This window comes from Dromiciops gliroides, chromosome 2 (assembly GCF_019393635.1).
Source record: "Dromiciops gliroides isolate mDroGli1 chromosome 2, mDroGli1.pri, whole genome shotgun sequence".
In the NCBI taxonomy this organism is placed as follows: Eukaryota; Metazoa; Chordata; class Mammalia; order Microbiotheria; family Microbiotheriidae; genus Dromiciops; species Dromiciops gliroides.
The window spans coordinates 428955893-428972309 of NC_057862.1; the positions used below are offsets into that span (position 1 = coordinate 428955893).

The following is a 16417-nucleotide window of genomic DNA, read 5'->3' on the forward strand; positions in this document are numbered from 1 at the left end:
TCCAAGTTCTGTGCTCTTGACCCCAATAAGGACCCACTAACATGCTTGGATGACAGTCTCTCCTGTGTTAATAATGGGGATGTGTGTCGGGGTAGAGGTGGGGGACGTCACTGAACAGTGCTGTTCTTCTGAGGTAGAACCTTTGCCTCTCTTTTCTTTTCTAACAACAAACAGCTCCTTAGCATCCCCCATCACAGTCAGGTTTATAGACTGGAGGGATTTTACTTTGGGGGGGGCATTTTTTATGCCTTCCAAATATCTGAATGGCAAGTGAGGCTGTGTCTTCTTTCTCTCTTGTATTCCCCTGCAGCAGTGCTGAACACAGGGTTCATGGGACTAGTACGGGAAGGCCCTTTGTAGGTATTTATTGATTAAGCATAGTGGGAATACAAAGTACACTGGAATTTTAGTCAGAGGACCCAGGTTCAAATCTCACCTCTGCTATTGGCTACTAGTGTGATCTTGGAAAAGACCCTCCTTATCTCTCAACCTCAGTTTCCTCCTTTGTAAAATGAGCAGGGTCAGACTTAACCTAGGGCTTTCAACTTTGGATCCATGAATTGACTACATTCCAATATAATTAGTTTCCTTTGTAAGGCAATATATCCCATATGCTTGTTTGTTTTTCAAATTTAAATGTTTCCTCTGGTTTTATGCCTTTAAAAATATTATCCTGGGAAGGAGTCCACAGGCATCAGCAGACTATCCAAGGGACTATGTCATAGAATAGTAAGAGGATCTGGTGTAGATGATTCTTTTCCAACCTGAGATACCATGGTCCTGTGTTTTAAATGACACCATCGTCATGAATAAGGTATTCTTTGGAGTCATTATTGGGACCAGAGAAAACTAGAAATGTTTGCTAGGAGGCAAGGGTCATCCCTTCTTAGCAGGTCCGGGTCAGAAGCTGGGGTTGAGCTGTTCAGCAGCTTGCCTGTTCTCTCCCAAGCCTTCTCATGTCAATCCTTGAGGGACAGGGACAGCCTGACGCAGACGTTCATCTGTGACGCAGACACTCAATCTATGAAAAAGACTTTTTTCCCCAAGGGCTGGACCCAAGAGAGCAGATGATAGGGGGCAGAGAGGGGGGACTCTGCCTTCTCTAAATCGAAGGAAGCCTGTTTCCCTTCAGCTAATTGGCTTTGACTTTCTTACCTTACCTGCTTTCTGATGACTTAGGAAGGTTCAGGATCCATGGAATACAGAAATCACTGGTAAAGCAAAGACTGTTGGGGGGAGGGAGGGGAGAAAAGAGCTGACCTGATCCTCCTGCCAGATTTACAGATTCTTAGAATGTCAGTAATGGGAGTCCTCTGTTCCTAGTCACTCAGCTAGTTAATGGCAAAATCTTATCTACAAAGAGGGAGACATATTCATGACTCTGTCCAAGGTCACATAGAGAATGCCAAGTCAGGACTTGAACTCAGGCCTCCTGACTCCCAGCAAGAATTCCTTCTACTACACCATGCTGTTTATTTAATGATCAGCTCTGTTGTTTCTTCATATGCGACCTTGAACTCCTGTATTTTTCCTCCAAGAAAGATTCAAGGGGGCCCCTCAAGGCTTGAGTCTACTTGCTGGCTAGGGAGACAGAAGTTCTGATTGGGCTTGGGGAATTGTTCCATTCATGTTCCTCAATGGTCCTTGCTTAATTGGCTCTTTGAGCCTTTTTCTTGTTATCGAATGATACTGGGGTTCAGTGAGAAACTTAGACCAAGGATCAGGTGAGAACATGCATAGCGAGTGTGAGAGGGGACTTCTCATCCCTAGAGGTTTTCATGTGGGGAGCAGTCCTGGAGGATCATCTGTCTCAACCCTTTGCTTGGGCCCTCTGGAGGAGGAAACAGAGGCCCAGGGAAGAGAAAGGAACTGGCCTAGTTACTAGTTAGCTTCCGAACCTGAACTGCAACGGACCCATTCTGACTCCTAGGCTGAGAATCTTTCTTAATCAAAAATTTATTCAAGAAGCACACCGAGTACCAGGCATTACACTGGGCTCTGAGAATACAAATATAACGATGGAAACATTCCCTTCTTGGAGGAAGCTTACATTTAAATAAAATTTGTTTTATTCTGAACTTAAGAAAACAAAACAAGCATTTCCATAACATAGTAGAATAGGGAAAAAAGGATTGTACATGAAACTGCGGATCTATTATGTGCAACTTGCTATTCCTTTTAAATATATAATAAAGTTATCATGTAGCTTTCTTCCACCCCTCTGCCCCACTAGAGATAGCTACTATTAGACACAAATATGTATACATAGGGAGACAAGGACACATAACACAATCAATATATGTGTATGTGTGTATACACACATACACACATACAGCATAAATACAAAGAGAATACAAATTTACAAATAAATGTAAGGCCATTAAATAGAAGGTATTTAGAGAGAGCACCAGCAGATGAGGGGAGGCATGAGGGGAAGGGCACTAGAAAGACTTCATGTATAAGATGGTGTTTGAACTGCATTTTGGAGGAAGGAGAAGGATTCTGTGAGGCTCTGGTGAAGTTGGGATGCCATGCATTCCAGGCATGGAGGACAGCCGAAGCATTGCAGTCGGGGAGAAAGATGAGACAAGAGAGAAGACCTGTTGAGTTGGATCTGAGAGTATGGGAAGGGGCAGTAAACATTCCTTCTGTGATTCTGGAAAGAGATTGGAGCCAGGTTATGAGGGGCTTCAAAAGCTAATTATAGGGGCAGCTAGGTGGCGCAGTGGATAGAGCACCGGCCCTGGAGTCAGGAGTACCTGAGTTCAAATTCAGCCTCAGACACTTACTAGCTCTGTGACCCTGGGCAAGTCACTTAAGCCCAACTGCCTCACTAAAAATAAACAAACAAACAAAAGTTAATTAATTATACAGCTGTCTTCAGAAAGCTCACAGGCACTTTTAAACGTGAATATATGAGGTCACAGATAGAAAAGAAACCCTTCATAAATGGCCTTTGGACTCAGAGTCATTCTCTCATGGGAGAACATGGACATACCACCATTGGACCTGGTGTGTTCTCATTTCAAATTCTGGCACAAGAATAGACTATTGCTGGGTTCCGTAGTCTCTGACTTGTGGCATCGGCGTTGTACCAGTTGGCAGGACATTTACTACTCATTACAGGAGAGATTATAGAAGATTTGTAGCCTACCTGCTTCCTACATTATTCAAGTTTCACAGTTAAAACGTTTGAAAATTTTCCTTTTTTTTCTTCTTCTCCCTCCCCTCCCATCTATTGGGTAAAAGAAAAGCAGGCAGTGAGGGCAGGGGTAGCATCAAAGAAGATCCGGGTTTGAATCTGGGCCCTGCTGCTTATTACTACCTGTGTTACCTTGGGTGAGTCATTTCTCCACTTTAGGGCCTCCGATGGGGTTCTTAAATCCTCATTAGGTCTCTGAAATATTGGGTCTTAGATAGGAGAGCTCTCAGAAGCATCTTTATGAGCTGAGCCTTAGCAAAAAGCAGACAGTGGGCCCTTGGGAGCAGGGGTGCATTTGTATGGGTCTGGCGATTCAAAGCTCATCAGGTGTGACAATGACTGGGAGGAAGGGCCCGGCAGCTTTGTCTGCCCCAGTTGGCACTTAATAGTCAACCATAATCTGTTTTTAATCATCCGCTGACTCTGAGAACCTTTACCCCTTGCCCAATCTGTGTCTAATGGATTATTTTCAGAAATGAATAAAGGGTAATTATCTCTGCTCTGTATGGCCCAATTACTGTATTTAGATGATCAATTGTGCCTTGTGCCTCCGTTCAGGTGCAATTTGTGTGACTAGTGGGTTTTGTGCTGACAGTGTAAAGAGGATTAGGGGGAAGCTGGTTGGTGCTGAGTTTGTAGAGAAGGACACTAGAGGGAGGGGCTTAGAGTGGAGGGGGAGGTGAGGAGACAGAGAGAGAGAGGGGGAGAGAGAGAGAGAGAGAGGGGGAGAGAGAGAGAGAGAGAGGGGGAGAGAGAGAGAGAGAGAGAGAGAGAGAGAGAGAGAGAGAGAGAGAGAGAGAGAGAGAGAGAGAGAGAGAGAGAGAGAGAGAGAGAAAGAAGCAAGCGCTAGCTCTTGAGCAGGGTGAGGCCTCAGGAGCTAATGGGTGGGGTGGCCTCCAGGATTCCAGTTCATGCACTGCTGACTTCAGGGATTGTTTTCTCTGCCCGAAATTGGCAGCTAGGGTGATTGAAATATATATTAAGACAGCTTAGTGCCAATCCAACCCATCAACAGGACGTCCTCATGCATTTTACAAGATTGTAAAAGCTGTACTGCTGAGGTACGGATGTACCACATTCAGCACATCTCTGTGTGTCCTGTGATACTAGTAATGGTGTTCTCTGCTTTAAATACATTGAGGCAGCTGCATGCAGTGGAAGGAGCTCTATACTGGTGTTGAGGATGCCAGGGTTCTAGTCCTGACTATCCAGTTGCTAGCCTAGTGGCTCTGGCCAAGTCACTCTCCCTCTCTCCTCTCAGTTTTTCCCCTGCCAAGAAGTGACAGTGGGGTTGGACAGTGTGATCTCTCTTAAGGTTTTTTTCCTCTTTTAACATTATATAGTTCTAAGTACAAAGTGCCGTTAGGGTAATGCTTTTGTGTATAGTGCCATTCCAAGGACAAGGAGATGGTCACTGGACTGTTGGTATCAGAAGACCTGAGCTTGAGTTCAAGCTCTGATACTCACCAACTGCTATGATGATAGGCATGCCACTTATCCTCACTGAGCCTCAATTTCTTTCTCTGTAAAAACAAAAGACAGCATTAGTGTAATAAGGCTTTGAGAATTTCCTGTCATCCTGGGATCAGAAAGACAACATTCCCTCAACCCTGAGACTTGGGGGGAGGGAAGGGGGTGATCCTTGACTTTCTGAATTACAAATCTCACTATCATCACATAAGACTCTTGAAAGGAAACCTGATATAGTAGATGGAGACTTGGTCCTGGAGTCAAGAAGATCTAGTCACTGGCTGTGTGACCCTAAGACAAGTCATTTAACTTCTCTAAGACTAAAAGTTGTGGGGAAGGTAAGTACCCATCGTCTTTGGTAGAGCACTCCTTCACTTGGAGTCCCCTACACTGAAGAAATCATGAGTATAAGTCTAAAAGAATTTTCTTTATCATTGACTCATTAGGAGAGGGAAAAAAGACGTTTTATACATGGTTTAAAAAATAGTTGTATCGAAATGTGAGCTGCTGGCATTGTAATTTTCATTATTAATAATAATTTATCTAAAACTCTGACTTTATTGAAATAAGGGATTCCCATTGAGGATGATCCCTCATTATCCATGCATATCTCCTGAAAACTGCTGTCTTAAGTGCTTGGGACACTGAAAGGTTCACAGTACAGATGAACGATCAGACGAAGCCAGTTCTTCTTGATTCAGATGTTGAGCTTCTATCCGACTTGTCACACTGTCTCTCATTGTTGTTACTATTCAACCTGGTTCTGACTCACCAGTGACTTTGGTTTGGAAAACCATCACTTACCTGTGGCTGATGCAAAGCTGTCTGCCATGTAGGCAAGGGCCTTACTTTCACTTAGGATAGGTGTAAAAGAAGAAGGGAGCCCAGGGTCTACCTTGGGAAGGAGGACTGGGGGAAGGCACACTGCCATGCTATGGATGTCCTGATAGCTGTGGGTGTTGGGGAGCCAGCATGCCAGCCATTATTATTAATAACAAGAAAGTTATATTCCAGAAGCTAACGACTTGTGGTAATTGAGTTTTCCCTTTTCATAAATGAGTCAAATTTCAGAAGCTGTGAAAAGAATATGGGGTGGGGGTAGGGAATAAGGTCTGCCTGAATGGGGCTCATTAAGATCTTATTACGCTGGAGTCATAAATCTGCTCTTGGATTGCACACTTGGGGGGAATGTGCCCTTCCCTGTGGGATGTGTGTGGAATTACCTCTGACAGGTGGGGAGGGCTGGCAAGGAATTCACATTTTCCATTTCCTGCCCATTGGGGTCCAGGATAATCTTTGGAGACCCTAGTTTACTCAGACCAAAGGGTACATTTTAAAAGGAAGGAGTTTGTTGGAAATAGCCCTGGATTTGGAGTCAGAGACTTTGTCCCTGCTGCGTATTTTACTCTGTGTGACCTTAGACAAGTCTCATCCTCTTTTAGATCTTCAGTTTCCTCATGTGTCAAATGAGAGAGGAGTCAGTCGGTTAGCTAGCTTGTAGGGAACTAGATAAGACAATCTTTTAGGTGTCTTTCAGCTGTAAAATCCCAGTCTTAATTCTCTGCATCCAGCCCCTATCCTGGATTGGCCTAGGGAAACACTTGGAGCATCCTTCCTGTGTTCCATGTTTTGGTCTGCTTCCTGCCCAGTGAGCAGAGGTCCTGACCAGTCCACTTCGCTTACCAGAAAGTCCTTTAGTCTGGCAGCTTGGCCTGGAGAAGGACTGTGGAAGGAAGGATGGTCCCTTCGGGGTTGGATGAGGTTAAGAACGTGCTTCTTTTCTTGGAATAAATTCTGTTTGGTTTCCTCCCTGTGACTTTACGCACATTGTCCTCAGCCATCCTGTGCACGGAAGGGCTGGTGTAGAGCAAGACACATGGATTCCCTCCCAGTTTTGGAGATCTGGCATCGGTATTGAAGCATACACATTTCTTTTCTCTCTGGTATCCTTTTGCATCCTCACCAGGGCAGAGGATCTGGGTTTGACTCTGAGTTGAGTTAGCCAGTCAGTCAACGAGCCATTATTGAGCATCTGTATTCAAGGCACTTTGCTGAGTGCTGAAGGTTAGGGAAAAGTCTAAGACCCGGCATGCATGCAGAAGATTCTGAAGGAAGGCTCTTAAGGGATTCACTAGCTGATGGCAGAGAAAAACCACATACATTGGGGGGGCAAAAGAATGAACACTGACTCTGGGGTCAAAGGACCTGGGTCAGATCCCACCTCTGACACTTAATTGTTTGTGACCTCAGGGCAAGTCACTTAACACTTAACCTCCCTGGGCCTCCGTTTTCTCATTTATAAAATGAGGAAGTCGCACAAGATTGTATCCAAGGTCCTGTTTAGCTTTACATCTGTGCTCCTCTAAAAAAGTCAAATAAAAGCAGCATGGGCGCTAGGAACTGAAGTAGGTCAGAGGAAGGAGAACTCATTGGGTTGGGATTGGAGTGGTTTGGGGAAGGCTTGTGGAAGAATGGAAGCTTGGATTACTCATTAAGAGGGTTTTGACAAGCAGTGAGGAGGTTATTTTAGGTATCATGGAATAAGCCTTCAGCCTCACCAATTACCTAAGGGAACAGTGCAAAATTCTTAGCTGCAAAAGTAAATTTAATTAACTTAAAAAACTGAAAAAAAAAACAACAACCAAAACCCTACTATATAGCAGTTTAGTGGAGGTGAACACCACAAGGGTTTGCAATTTCAAGATTGAGAATTGCTTTCTCAGAGGGTATGAACTTCCCTCTGTAGTGGGGTGGGGGGGGAAGGTTAATCATATGTGTGTGTCTCCATGTGCCACATGCATGTGTGTGTACCCTGGACTCATTTGGCAGTCTGGGGAAGCCTATAGATTTCCTTCTCAGAATGTTTTTTAAAATGCAAAAAATAAAATCAGAGGATTACAAAGGAAACCAATTACATTGAATGTGTATTTAAAATATATTAAAATAGTCAAAAGTATATTTTTAAAAAAAGTTCATGGTCTCCTGGTTAAGAACCTTGGGTGGTTCTCTAGTATTATCAGAAAGGCATTTGCAATATTTGGAACTCTGGTAATTAGGAGCTGGAAAGGAACTAAAGGTTGTGAACAATAGGGGAAGCTTTGCGTCATAGCAAGGAGTAGCATTGACTCTGGGGTCAGAGGGCCTGAGTTCAAATTCTGGTTCTCCTATTTCATGCCTGTTACATGAGCTCTCTGCTTCTTAGTTTTCCCATCTATAAAATTGATGGGGATGGACTAAATAGCCACAGAAGTTCCTTCTAGCTCTGGGTCTGGTGGTGTGCTTCACATATGGATATATTTGATTATTGGTGGACCATGATCTCATTGGATTTGAAACTGGAGGGACCTGAGATTTGGCTTGACTACTTGGGCAACCCTGGACAAGTCACTTAAGCCCTTTGGGCCTGTGTCCTTATCTGTAAGATGAGGGATTGCTCTTGATGATCTCTTCAGTCCCTTCCAGCTTTAAATCTGTGACCTTACAGTTGGTTTGTCCAACCAGGCTGTTTGCAGATAAGGGAACTGTTTTGAAGAACGTCCCGGTCCTGGTACATGTGCTTGCTGTCCAGACTTTCACCAATCCCAGAGACATTGAGGTGAGTCTGTGAGGCCCTTTCTGAGCTTTCCAGGGAAACCAGCCTGCCCTGATGCTCCAGGGGCAATGTTGGTGGCTTCCATGTTCTTTCGGGCCTCTTTGGCTGGAGAGGGAAAACTTGAAGATCCTTTCCCTCTCTGGCCGGCCTTAGCTCATTGGTTGGGTCAGCATGGAACCCCTGCCCTTTGTATTCACCCACCCACCCCTGCTTCAGTCAGTCAAATCCCCTTCTTCTCTGTCTATCGCCTCTCCCCCTCTCATCTCTATTCCAGGAATTCTGCAAGACCTTCTTCTCCAAGCCTGTGAACCTTCACCTTGAAGGGAAGCTAGCCTACTGCATCCGGGCCCCCTCCTGTTACTCTCCCTATTTCCCTTCCTTAACTGGGCAGCCTGGTCAGCATTGCTGGGTCTTGTAGAGGGAGTGGTGGGCTGGTGGTGGCTATTTCAGTAACATTGGTGGAGTTTGAGAAATCACTTAAAATAACAATAAATCTGAGACAGACTACAGGTCTACTTAGGGCCCGGCATTGTTTGGGTAATTTGAAGCAGATTTGGCTGGTGTTGGTGGCAAATGACCGATTTAACTGCTGTAATAGAAACCAGGAGAGTGAACAAGATGAGGACGGCAGGAATGAGAGCCACTAGAGCAAAGGCTCTCAGATCAGGGGCCATGAACTTGTTTTTTAAAAAATATTTTTCTAACTGTGTCTCAGCACACCCGGCTGCCTTTGTAATCCCATTTATTTTATTTTATTTTATGCAATTAGAAACATAATTCTGAGAAGGGGTCTGTAGGCTTTAACCAGACTGCCAGAGGGGGGTCCAGTCCACGTAAAAAGGATTTAGAAGCCCTCCTGTAGAGGAAGGGCTTCTCAAGGGAGCACTTATAGAGTTGGGGACCAGCTTCTAGAGAGGGTGTTCTTTCTGGCTCAGGGGTTCCTGGGGATGATTTACTCTAAATGTCTTTGAGAGAGAGAGAGAGAGAGGGAGAGAGAGGGAGAGAGAGGGGGGGAGAGAGGGGGAGAGAAGGGGAGAGAGAGAGAGAGAGAGAGAGAGAGAGAGAGAGAGAGAGAGAGAGAGAGAGAGAGAGAGAGAGAGAGAAAGTAGAGGCAGGACTCTCTTTGTGCTAGAAGAGCTGCCTAGCCTGCTTCTAGATGTGTGGGAGCTAGGATGAGAAGAACAAGACTACCACTTTCTATTTGTTCAGTTCTTGTTTTTCCCAGTAGATTTTTCAAAGTACCTTCACATTTGTTGTTTCCTTTGGAATAGGTGACCTAGGTCTTCATTAGCTCCACTTGCTAGATAATCATAAAAGTGTCAATAGCTGACATTTATATGGCATTTGAAGGTTTCCAGAACATATCAAATGACTACATTTGATATTGAAACAATAGGTCAATTAACAAACATTTATTAAGTGCCTTCTATATGCCAGACACCCTACTATACATTGCTTATGTGTAAGCCTAGGAGCTTGCCTTCAGATGTGGAGGAAAACGAGGGCATATAGAAACAGAATAAATGTAAAGAGAGCAAATACAAATAGAGTGGTTTGGGATGGAGGGCACCAGCCGTTAAGAGAATCAGGAAAGGTTTCATATGTAGAAGCTGGTACTTGTTCTGTGTTTGAAAGGAAGAGTGTTATTTGGTTAGACCAAAGTGTGGGAGGGGCGATAGACATTCCAGGTATGGGGGATGTTTGAAGCAAAGACACAGAGATAGAATTTGGGGTGTTTTGTATGTAAGAGACAGAGAGACAGAGACAGATAAAGAGACAGAGACAGAGAGAGACAAAGATAGGATTGTGTGGCTAGATTGTAGAGCTTGGGAGGGGGAGCGACATCTACTTAGGTTGGAAAGATAAATTGAGGCTAAATTGTGAAGAGCTTTAAAAGATGAATGGAGGATTTTATATTTTATCCTAGAGGCTGTAAGGAGTCACTGGAGTTGAATTAGTAGAGGAATGACATAGTGAGATGTGCATTTAGGGAAAGTCATTTTGGTAACAGTGTGGAGGATGAACAGGACTGCGGGGAGGCCAGTTAGGAGGTGGTTGTAATAATCTAGGTGAGAGGTGATGAGGGTCTGAACTAAGGGTGGGAGCTGTGTCACGAGCAGAAAGAGATTGATGTGATGGAAGTGGAAAGGGCAAGATTAGGCAATTGATTGTATTATGTGGGGTTGAAGGAGAGTCAAGAGTCAAGGAAAATGAGGTTTTGAACCTGGGAAACTGAAAGAGTGTAGTATCTTCAAGAAAAAAAGGTGAGCATGGAAGAGGAGAGGACTTGCTTCAGACAGTTTTCTGAGGTGGGGGACTAGAGGAGTGCACATTTCTGGGCAATGCTTTGGAGAACTGAAGTGTCTAGAACTATTCCTGACTTTCTCAGTAATTGCCATTCTGCATATGAAAGTTGGTGAGCTCCTAATAACCCAGAAGTCTCTACCGTTCCACCTCGCCATGGCTTTCTTATGTCCCTGGCCAAAGTGGATAGACAGAAATCCTTTCAGGTGTGGAAGCTGGTGACTTGGATTTTATCATCATCTTGATAGTTGTCCAGACGTCAGTGGACACCAAAGGTAGGCCTCCCAGGTTGGGAGCTCCACAGCTGATGCATCCTGAGAGCATTTAATGAGGCTGTAAACACCCTGCATGGGTTGGCGGGTGAGTGTTGGCATGCTTCCTACTAAACGGCCATCCCTTTGTGCCCTGGCTCAGTGAGTCATTGCCCTAGCAGTGGGAGTGAGTCTGCTTTTGACTGATGGATTTGAGTCCATCAAAAATCCCAAAAGGCAGAAGGGCTTTCTTTGGGTCTCTTCTGGAGGAGGAGGAGTCAGCTGGCCAGTCAAGGGGACCTTCTACTTGGCTCTAGTTCACTTGCCTCTGTTTTGCCTTCTTGCCCTAGGTAGACCAGAACTCCAGGGAGAATTAATTCTCAAGCAGCTAATTAGGTTTGAAGGATTTAACTACAACGGGAACTGGATATAAATGAGGTATGATAGTGTAATAGAAAGCCCGCTAGACTCAGAAATGGATTTAGATGCCAACTTTGCCACTTAATGATCATAGTAATAGCTAGCATTTATGTATTCCTTTAAGGTTCAGAGAGTCCTTTTTGTAAATTATTTCATTTGATCCTCACTGAGAAGTAACATGGTACTGGACTTGGAGTTGGGAAGACTTGGGTTCAAATTCTGTTTCAGACTCACTTAATATCTGTCTCAGTCACTTGCCTGCTCTTAGCCTCACGTTCCTCTTTTGCAAAACGACAGGGGCCAACTGAGGCCAACTGGTCCTCTAAGGCCCCTTCCAGCTCTAAATCTCTAGTCATATGATCTAATGAGGTCTTGTATGGGTGAGAGTATGTCCACACATATACAACTACAGGTATTATTATGCTCATTTTACAAATAAAGAAACTGATCCTCAGAGATTGGGACTTGTCTGTAGTCATGCAGTTTTCTTTCTATTACACAACACTGCATTTCGTGTGATACTGATCAAATCATTTTAACTTCCCTGGACCTCAGTTTTCTTATCCGTAAAGTAGTGGCAATAACACACAGCATTACTTGCTTCACAGGGTTGTTTTGAATAACAAATAGGATAGTGGATGAAAACACCATGCAGGTGTTGAAATGTTATGTAGATGCTACCTGTTGTTATTATCATTTATGATTATATTATATCTAATGTATTATGTATAATATGTTATTATATTATTTGTTATTATATTTTATTAGTAATAGGGCAGTATTTCCTGGGTTTTCAGAAAGTTTTGAAAACATCTATCCTTTAATGGGCCCTTAATAAATGCTTATTGATTGTGATTGATTGAGGGAATGGGTTAAATGATTTGGTCTCTGATCCTGGGGTCATTAGTAGAACCATGGATCAATAGGTTGGGGCTACATCTTTAATCTCCAGATAGTTCTCCAGCTCTCTCCCCTGGGACACCTTCAACTTTTTCTTTGGATCATAGGATTAGAGATCATAAGACATCTTTGAAATGCTCTAATCCAACAGTCTCATTTGACAGGTACAAATACTCACCAGGGAGTAATTAGAAGAGCCAGTTTGGGAACTTGGGCCCTCTGATTCTGATGCCCCATGCTGCCTGGGCGTTGGCTCCCTAGTGTCCAGATGCTCTTTCTCCATCTACCTTTTATGGCTGGCTCTGCCATCTGAACAATAGGAGAGCGAATGAAGAGCTTCCCTGCAGCTAAAAGGGAAATGTGGTAACCAATATGGAATTGGACAAGGTCTTTAAGCAGACCAACTCCACTGATGTGGACACGCCTCCCTGACCCTCGTAATAAATTCGGCTGACATTTGTGCAGTACTTTGGGTTTACAAAGGCCTTTCCTTACAACAGTCCTGGATGGTGGGTGTTTCTAGTATAATCACCCCCATTTTAAGGGGAAACTGAACTTACTCAGAGTCCCACAGTTTGAAAAGTAGCACAGTTGAGACTTGCCCACCCCTACCTACTGTAACATAGGGAGACACTCATCTCCCCCATCCCACTTGCTGGAATTTATGTTGGGCCCATCTGGGGACTGTTGGGATCAAGTCCGGACAGGTGGGTCAGTGCAGAGAGCAGCTTGCCTGCCTTCTTGTTCCATCCCTGCCCAACGGGAACCTGAGCCAGCATGCCAGGCTCTGTGAGTCATCTGGGCCCCAGGCCCCACCCAATCACGGTGGGGGTGCATGCTCTGGGTGTGCAGCTCACAGCTGCATGCTGGCCGCCCAGCCCATGGCATGGGAACCCGCCAACTTGTTTACATTTAGGGAACAGTTGTCTTTCCTTTGGGATGTGTGCCTAGTGGCCTTGTCCCTTTATGAGCTGGGGTGCTGGAGTCTGACTGGCTACATTGACCAGATTGTGGGGTTCCCACAAAGCTCTGGAGTGGGAAGGATATTGCTTTAGGGGACAAGGGGAGAAGGAAGAGTAGATGTGAGAGAGTTGGAGGAGGGGAATGACGTAGGCAATGGGAGAGAGAGGGAAAGGCAAAGGCAGAGGAAGGAGCAAAGAGAAAGGTTTGGGAAGAGGTGGGTGGAGAGATCATCTAGTCCAAGCTCCTAATTTTACAGATGGAGAAACTGAGGTCCAGAGAAGTGGCAGAGTTTAGGTCCTGCTTGTCAGCCCAAGCAAGGTTCTTCCCATTTTCCCCTATGCTGTTTGCAATGGGCTCATATGTCCGTGCTATCACCTCCCAGTCCTTATCACCTGCATCAGTGCCAAGATTCAGAGCTGGTGAGAGAGAAGGAAAAACATCCTAGCCAGTTGGATGGCCTCTGAATGTCGCCATTGGCTCCCTCATACACTGTGCCTTTCCCCTGACAAATCCCAGCTTGTCTGGGCCTGGGAAAGCCCGCAGGTGTGAAGGGCAGGGCAGGGTTCCCAAGTCCCTTCTCTCTGGGATGGAGAGATGCCTTCTGCTTGTGGGCACAGCCGAGGAAAGCCTCTCTAGTCAAACCGCGCTATTCCCTTATTACTCTGTTGGCCTTACCAGCAAATACAGCACAGGCCCAGCCACAATTTCGGGCAACTAGGTGTTGTAGTGGATAGAGTACTGGGCTTGGAATCACGGAGACTCAGCTTCATGAGTTCAAATCTGGCCTCAGACATGTAGCAGCTGTGTGACCCTGGACAAGTCACTTAACCCAGTTTGCCTCAGTTTCCTCATCTGCAAAATGAGCCGGAGAAGGAAATGGCAAACCATTCCAGGATCTTTGCCAAGAAAACCCCAAACGGGGTCACAAAGAGTCAGACATGACTGAACAAAAACAACGAAAAGTCAAAATTTCTGAGAAGTGCAGTATTGATTCCTTTCCATGAATAAGCTAACTTTTGACTTGCATCTGAGAGCTAAAGGAACATTAGTTGCTCTACTTTAAGGCTAGTGAGGCTCATAGTGAAGTGGAAGGAGCTTTGGATTATGCAATAGAGGCCCTTGCTTTGCATTCTGGCTCTGCTGTTTACCACCTGGGTGACCTTGGGTTAATCACTTAAGTGCTTCTGGGGCCTCAGGTGCCTGCTCTGTAGAACTGAGGGGTTTGGATGATCTTTAAGGCTTCCTCTGGCTCCCAATCCTAGGGTCTTGTGATAACATGCTATCTCCTCTTTATAAATGAGACAGATGAAGACCAGAGAGGAAAAATAACTTATTGAAGATCCTTGTTTATCAGTAGTAGAGGAAGAGCTAGATGCTAGATCTCCCAGTTCCCAGTTCAGTGCTCTTTCAACTGATCCAAGCTGCCTTCCTTAGGCTGTAACCTGGCCTTTGATGCCTGGGTTTTTACCACCATAAACAACACTGGATTAGTAGTTAAATGACCTGAACTCCAGGCATTTCCTTTTTCTGGGTGCATTTTCCTTTCCATACAATGGGGGCAATCCCATCTCCTGTACGTGTTCCTCAGGGCTGCTGTGGGGCTCAGACACAATGAGCTGTAGTGGAAAGAGCCCTGTACCTGAAAATAGAAGATTGGGGTTTGAACCAATGCTCTGATACTTTCTTCAAGTGTGACCCTAGAGTAGGGGAGTACGGTAGGATGAAAAGACTAAATTTGGAGTCAGAGGATCTCAGCCTAAATCCTGCCTTGGTATTTTGGTACCTGTGTGAGGAGGCTATTTCTGCATTCAAGGCCTTACGTTTTCCCTTTTGTAAAATGGAGTATTCCCAGTGACCTCTCTGAATCTTCTCCCAGTTCTCACTTTATACGATTCTTTTTTGGGGGGTGGGGTAGTAAGTGTTAAGTGACTTGCCCAGGGTCACACAGCTAGTAAGTGTTAAGTGTTTGAAGTAAAATTTGAACTCAGGTCCTCCTGAATCCAGGGCCGGTGCTTTATCTACTGCGCCACCTAGCTGCCCCCTCTTTATATAATTCTTGATCCTAAATGCAATGAAAGATGAACGGCTTAAAAAATATATATATATATATATAATATATATATATATTATATATATATATGCATGCATGCACCGCACCAAATGGAGGAGACTTTTTATTTTTTAAATTTTGGGATAGAACTTATCTACCCATACAAGGCTGCAATCTTGCCAGAGCCAGGCCTCCCATCTGGAGATGGCTGGCCAAAAGAATTCAGGTCATTCCTAGAGCATCCTTTGGGTGGAGATGGGAGTTCAGCCAGAAGGAAACTTCTGTTTTGTTTTGTTTCTCCCTTTCCTGGTTTTGCCCTTGCATTTCCCCTCTTCGGCCAGCCAGCCACTTACCTTAGTCTCCTCGAGACCCAGGGAGTCCAATTTGAGGTCCTTACAGTGAACCAAAGTTACCCCTGTTGGCTTTGGCTCCTGGCAGCAGCAGCTGTGCAAAAGAACATTCAACCCCCACCAGGCTGTGGAATCCAGTAATAGCCCAGCCTAGAGCTGGAGAGAGCAGAGGCCCAGAGGGGCAAGCTGGCTTGCCCCTGGTTTGGTGAGGTGTGGTCATTTGGGCTATATTTATCCGCCCTGTCTTCTTAGCTTCAGCCACAGGCTCTGTTGGGGCTGCCTGAGTGTGACTAGGAAGGAAGCTGGGGTTTGACATTTGTTGTGTTGTATGTCTGTGGGTGCTTTCACTCATCAAAGAATTGCTCCTTCCCTGGGCTTGGGGCCAGGATGACTTGGGCAACCTTGTGCCTGGTGGAATCCAGAGCGGGGACCTCAAAAGAAGGTGCCAGGGGATGGGGGCTGAGGGAAGGAGGCCTAATAGGACAGTGTTGAGTGATAGGAGAGGGCTTAGAATAAGAAGGAGGCCAGATAGGGAGAGGAACTTCCCTGGAGATGGGATTTTTGGCTTTATGTCCTGGAGGATGTTGGGATCAGGACCCCTGGGTGGCCTGCCTCATGGCTGGTTCCCTTTGGTAAAGGAAGACTTAGACATGGTTCTCCCTTCTAACTAAGCTCTATGCTCCTATGAGTGGAAATAACACCACTGTTGAAAGTGTAACAAGCAGCCCCTGTCTATAAAGTCATAGCTGCCTCTTCCTTTCTGTAGTTGAATCTAAAGCAGGAGGTTGGATAAGAGGACCTCTCTAAGTGTCTCGAGCTCGAACAGTTAAGGATAGATGAATCTGTAGCACTTTGGGTGTGAAAGGGACAAGGTATAGTAGAAAGATCACTGGATTTCAAAGGATAAGACCTGAG

At 45.1% G+C, this 16417-nt stretch overlaps 1 protein-coding gene across 2 annotated transcripts in view; it reads left to right on the forward strand.

The window, feature by feature from the left end:
• The window catches only part of RXRA (retinoid X receptor alpha), a 441222-nt gene that overhangs the window by 291555 nt on the left and 133250 nt on the right, over positions 1-16417 (forward strand). The window lies entirely within an intron of this gene.